Here is a 5,363-nt window from a genome sequence, read left to right on the forward strand (position 1 = left end):
GGGGGGGCGCAAAAGGTGGGGGGGTGACGCAAAAGGTGGGGGGGGTGACGCAAAAGGTGGGGGGGGTGACGCAAAAGGTGGGGGGGTGACGCAAAAGGTGGGGGGGGTGACGCAAAAGGTGGGGGGGGTGACGCAAAAGGTGGGGGGGGTGACGCAAAAGGTGGGGGGGTGACGCAAATGTGGGGGGGAGGAAGCAAAAGGTGGGGGGAGGAAGCAAAAGGTGGGGGGAGGAAGCAAAAGGTGGGGGGGGAAGCAAAAGGTGGGGGGGGAAGCAAAAGGTGGGGGGGGGGAAGCAAAAGGTGGGGGGGAAGCAAAAGGTGGGGGGGGAAGCAAAAGGTGGGGGGGAAGCAAAAGGTGGGGGGGGAAAGCAAAAGGTGGGGGGGGGAAGCAAAAGGTGGGGGGGGAAGCAAAAGGTGGGGGAGAAGCAAAAGGTGGGGGGAGGGGGAAAGCAAAAGGTAGGGGGAGGGGAAAAGCAAAAGGTGGGGGGGAAAGCAAAAGGTGGGGGGGGAAAGCAAAAGGTGGGGGGGGGGAAGCAAAAGGTGGGGAGAGGAAGCAAAAGGTGGGGGAAGCAAAAGGTGGGGGGGGAAGCAAAAGGTGGGGGGGAAGCAAAAGGTGGGGGGGCGAAAGCAAAAGGTTGGGGGGGGGAAGCAAAAGGTGGGGGGGGAAGAGGAAGGCTCACCTGAGTGAGGGGGGGGGGGAAAGGAAGGTGGGGGGGGAGGGAAGATGAGGGGGGGGAAGAGGAAGCCTCACCTGAGTGAGGGGGGGGGAGAGGAAGGCTCACCTGAGTGAGGGGGGGGGGGAAGGTGGGGGGGAGGAGAGGAAGGCTCAAGTGAGTGAGGGGGGGAGGAAGGCGAGGGGGGGGAGGAAGGCTCACCTGAGTGGGGGGGGGGGAGAGGAAGGCTCACCTGAGTGAGGGGGGGGGAGAGGAAGGCTCACCTGAGTGAGGGGGGGAGAGGAAAGTGGGGGGGGAGGAGAGGAAGGCTCCCCTGAGTGAGGGGGGGGGGAGAGGAAGGTGGGGGGGAGGAGAGGAAGGCTCACCTGAGTGAGGGGGGGGGGAGAGAGGAAGGTGGGGGGGAGGAGAGGAAGGCTCACCTGAGTGAGGGGGGGGGGGAGAGGAAGGCTCATCTGAGTGAGGGGGGGGAGAGGAAGGCTCACCTGAGTGAGGGGGGGGAGAGGAAGGTGGGGGGGAGAGAGGAAGGCTCACCTGAGTGAGGGGGGGGGGAGAGGAAGGTGGGGGGGGGAGAGGAAGGCTCACCTGAGTGAGGGGGGGGGAGAGGAAGGTGGGAGGGGGGAGAGGAATGGTGGGAGGGGGGAGAGGAAGGCTCACCTGAGTGAGAGGGGGGGGAGAGGAAGGTGGGGGGGGAGAGGAAGGCTCACCTGAGTGAGGGGGGGGAGAGGAAGGTGGGGGGGGGAGAGGAAGGCTCACCTGAGTGAGGGGCTGCTCCTGCTGTTCCTAAGTCCTCTTGTGCTCCCCCCGCTCTTCACTCCCTCCTCCCAGGGGCTCTTCTCCAGCCCCCCCCACAGGGAACACGAGTCCCCCACCCACTGAGAGGGGAGCACGGTACCCCCGGACATCCCCAGACTCCCGTGCTGAAGGGGGAGAGGGACAGAGAGGGGGACAGAGAGGGGGAGGGAGGAACAGAGAGGGGGGAGAGGAAAAGAGAGGGGGGAGAGGAACAGAGAGGGGGGAGAGGAACAGAGAGGGGGGAGAGGAACAGAGAGGGGGGAGCGGAACAGAGAGGGGGGAGCGGAACAGAGAGGGGGGGAGAGGAACAGAGAGGGGGGAGAGGAACAGAGAGGGGGGAGAGGAACAGAGAGGGGGAGAGGAACAGAGAGGGGGAGAGTAACAGAGAGGGGGGAGAGGAACAGAGAGAGGGGAGAGGAACAGAGAGAGGGAGGGGGACAGGAACAGAGAGGGGGAGGGGAACAGAGAGGGGGAGGGGAACAGAGAGGGGAGGGGAACAGAGAGGGGGAGGGGAACAGAGAGGGGGAGGGGAACAGAGAGGGGGGGAGAGGGACAGAGAGGGGGGAGAGGGACAGAGAGGGGGGAGAGGAACAGAGGGGGGGAGAGGAACAGAGGGGGGGGGGGAGGAACAGAGAGAGGGGAGAGGAACAGAGAGAGGGGAGAGGAACAGAGAGAGGGGAGAGGAACAGAGAGGGGGACAGAAACAGAGAGGGGGGAGAGGGACAGAGAGGGGGGAGAGGGACAAAGAGGGGGAGCGGAACAGAGAGGGGGAGCGGACAGAGAGGGGGGAGAGGGACAGAGAGGGGGGAGAGGGACAGAGGGGGGGGAGAGGAACAGAGGGGGGGAGAGGAACAGAGAGGGGGGAGAGGAACAGAGAGAGGGAGAGGAACAGAGAGAGGGGAGAGGAACAGAGAGAGGGGAGAGGAACAGAGAGAGGGGAGAGGAACAGAGAGAGGGGAGAGGAACAGAGAGAGGGGAGAGGAACAGAGAGAGGGGAGAGGAACAGAGAGAGGGGAGAGGGAACAGAGAGAGGGGAGAGGAACAGAGAGGGGGAGAGGAACAGAGAGAGGGGGAGAGGAACAGAGAGGGGGAGAGTAACAGAGAGGGGGGAGAGGGACAGAGAGGGGAGGGGAACAGAGAGGGGGGAGAGGGACAGAGAGGGGGAGAGGAACAGAGAGGGGGGAGAGGAACAGAGAGGGGGGAGAGGAACAGAGAGGGGGGAGAGGAACAGAGGGGGGGGGGAGGAACAGAGAGAGGGGGAGAGGAACAGAGAGAGGGGGAGAGGAACAGAGAGAGGGGAGAGGAACAGAGAGAGGGGAGAGGAACAGAGAGGGGGAGGAGTAACAGAGAGGGGGGAGAGGAACAGAGAGGGGGGAGAGGAACAGAGAGGGGGGGAGAGGAACAGAGAGGGGGGGAGGGACCAGAAAGGGGGGGAGGGACAGAGAGGGGGGGAGAGGAACAGAGAGGGGGTGGGGGACAGAGAGGGGGAGAGGGACAGAGAAGGGGGGAGAGGAACAGAGAGGGGGGAGAGGAACAGAGAGGGGGTGGGGGACAGAGAGGGGGAGAGGGACAGAGAAGGGGGAGAGGAACAGAGAGGGGGGAGAGGAACAGAGAGGGGGGAGAGGAACAGAGAGGGGGGAGAGGAACCGAGAGGGGGGAGAGGAACCGAGAGGGGGGAGAGGGACAGAGAGGGGGGAGAGGGACAGAGAGGGGGGAGAGGGACAGAGAGGGGGAGAGCAACAGAGAGGGGGAGAGGAACAGAGAGGGGGAGAGGAACAGAGAGGGGGAGGGGAACAGAGAGGGGGAGAGGAACAGAGAGGGGGAGGGGAACAGAGAGGGGGAGGGGAACAGAGAGGGGGGAGAGGGACGGTGAAAACGGGAGATTAATGAGCAAAATTACATTTTCTCCCCGCCCCCTTGCACACCAGTCCCCTCCCCTCCCTCACACTCCAGTCCCCTCCCCCCCGTCACACTCCAGTCCCCTCCCCCCCTCACACTCCAGTCCCCTCCCCCCCCTCACACTCCAGTCCCCTTCCCCCCCTCACACTCCAGTCCCCTTCCCCCCCTCACACTCCAGTCCCTTCCCCCCCCTCACACCCCAGCCCCTTCCACCCCTTCACACCCCAGCCCCTTCCACCCCTCACACCCCAGCCCCTTCCACCCCTCACACCCCAGCCCCTTCCCCCACCCCACTCCCCAGCCCTTTCCCCCCCTCACACCCCAGCCCCCTTCCCCCCTCGCACCCGTCCTCTTCCTCCCCTCACACCCCAGTCCCTTCCCCCCCCACACCCCAGCCCCTTCCCCCACCCCACTCCCCAGCCCTTTCCCCCCTCGAACCCGTCCTCTTCCTCCCCTCACACCCCAGCCCCCTTCCCCCCCCACACCCCAGCCCCCAACCCCCCTCACACCCCAGCCCCTTCCCTCACCCCACTCCCCAGCCCCCTTTCACCCTCACACCCCAGCCCCCTTCCCCCCCCCACACCCCCCTCACACCCCAGTCCCTTCCCTCACCCCACTCCCCAGCCCCCTCCCCCTCCTCACACCCCAGCCCCCTCCCCCTCCTCACACCCCAGCCCCTTTCCCCCCCTCACACCCCAGCCCCCTTCCCCCCCCTCTCACCCCCGTCCTTGCTTGCTGCCCCCTCTGCTTGAGAAGTTGCCCCTCTCTCTCCTGCATTTCTAAGGCTTTGAGGGAGATTCCCTTCCCATGAGACCCCCAGACAGACGGTGGGGGGGACGGCTGTCCGCTGTGCTGCAGCAGCTTCAACAGCAGCTCCTGCTGCTGGCGGCACTGAGAGGGGAGAAGGGGGGGGTGGAGAGGAGACGGGATGGGGGGAGAGGGAAGATGAGGGGAAGTGTGGGGGGGAGATGAGGGGAAGTGTGGGGGGAGATGAGGGGAAGTGTGGGGGGAGATGAGGGGAAGTGTGGGGGGAGATGAGGGGAAGTGTGGGGGGAGATGAGGGGAAGTGTGGGGGGAGATGAGGGGAAGTGGCGGGGGGGATAGGGAAGATGAGGGAAGTGTGGGGGGAGATGAGGGGAAGTGTGGGGGGAGATGAGGGGAAGTGGCGGGGGGGAGAGAGGGGAAGTGGCGGGGGGGAGAGGAGGGGAAGTGGCGGGGGGGAGAGGAGGGGAAGTGGCGGGGGGGAGAGGAGGGGAAGTGGCGGGGGGGAGATGAGGGGAAGTGGCGGGGGGAAAGAGGGGAAGTGGCGGGGGGGAGAGAGGGGAAGTGGCGGGGGGGGAGAGAGGGGAAGTGGCGGGGGGGAGATGAGGGGAAGTGGCGGGGGGGAGAGAGGGGAAGTGGCGGGGGGGAGAGAGGGGAAGTGGCGGGGGGGAGAGAGGGGAAGTGGCGGGGGGGAGAGGAGGGGAAGTGGCGGGGGGGGAGAGGAGGGGGAAGTGGCGGGGGGGGGGAAGTGGCGTGGGTGAGGGGGAAGGATTTCAAGGGGGGAGAGACGGAGGGGGATGAGAGACCGGGGGGGGGGGGGGGGGTGAGAGACGGGGGGGGGGGGGGGGATGAGAGACGAGGAGGAGGGGGAGAGAGGGATAGTGGGAGGAGGGGAGAGGAACGAATTTGTTTAGCACGGGGCATTTGTTATTCTCTGCAGGTCTCATTGCAGGGAGTGGGGGAGGCGGGGAGGGGGCGGGGGCAGAGGCGGGGAGGGGGCAGAGGCGGGGAGGGGGGGGAGGCAGGGGGGGGGGAGGCAGGGGGGGGGAGGCAGAGGCAGGGAGGGGGCGGAGGCAGGGAGGGGGGCGGGGGTAGGGAGGGGGTAGGGAGGGGGGCGGAGGCAGGGAGGGGGCGGAGGCAGGGGTAGGGAGGGGGCGGAGTCACCTGCTTGCGTCGGTAAAGCTCCTCCTCCTGGTCTCGCCGTTTCTGCTCTTCCTGCCGCCTCTTCTCCTCCCTA

General features: G+C 66.6%; 1 pseudogene; it reads right to left on the bottom strand.

Annotated features, from left to right (window-relative positions):
- The window catches only part of LOC142481276 (GRB10-interacting GYF protein 1-like), a 13,796-nt pseudogene extending 8,440 nt beyond the window's left edge, over positions 1-5,356 (bottom strand).
- Positions 5,357-5,363: the final 7 nt, after the last annotated feature.

Source organism: Ascaphus truei, unplaced genomic scaffold (assembly GCF_040206685.1).
Source record: "Ascaphus truei isolate aAscTru1 unplaced genomic scaffold, aAscTru1.hap1 HAP1_SCAFFOLD_2469, whole genome shotgun sequence".
In the NCBI taxonomy this organism is placed as follows: domain Eukaryota; kingdom Metazoa; phylum Chordata; class Amphibia; order Anura; family Ascaphidae; genus Ascaphus; species Ascaphus truei.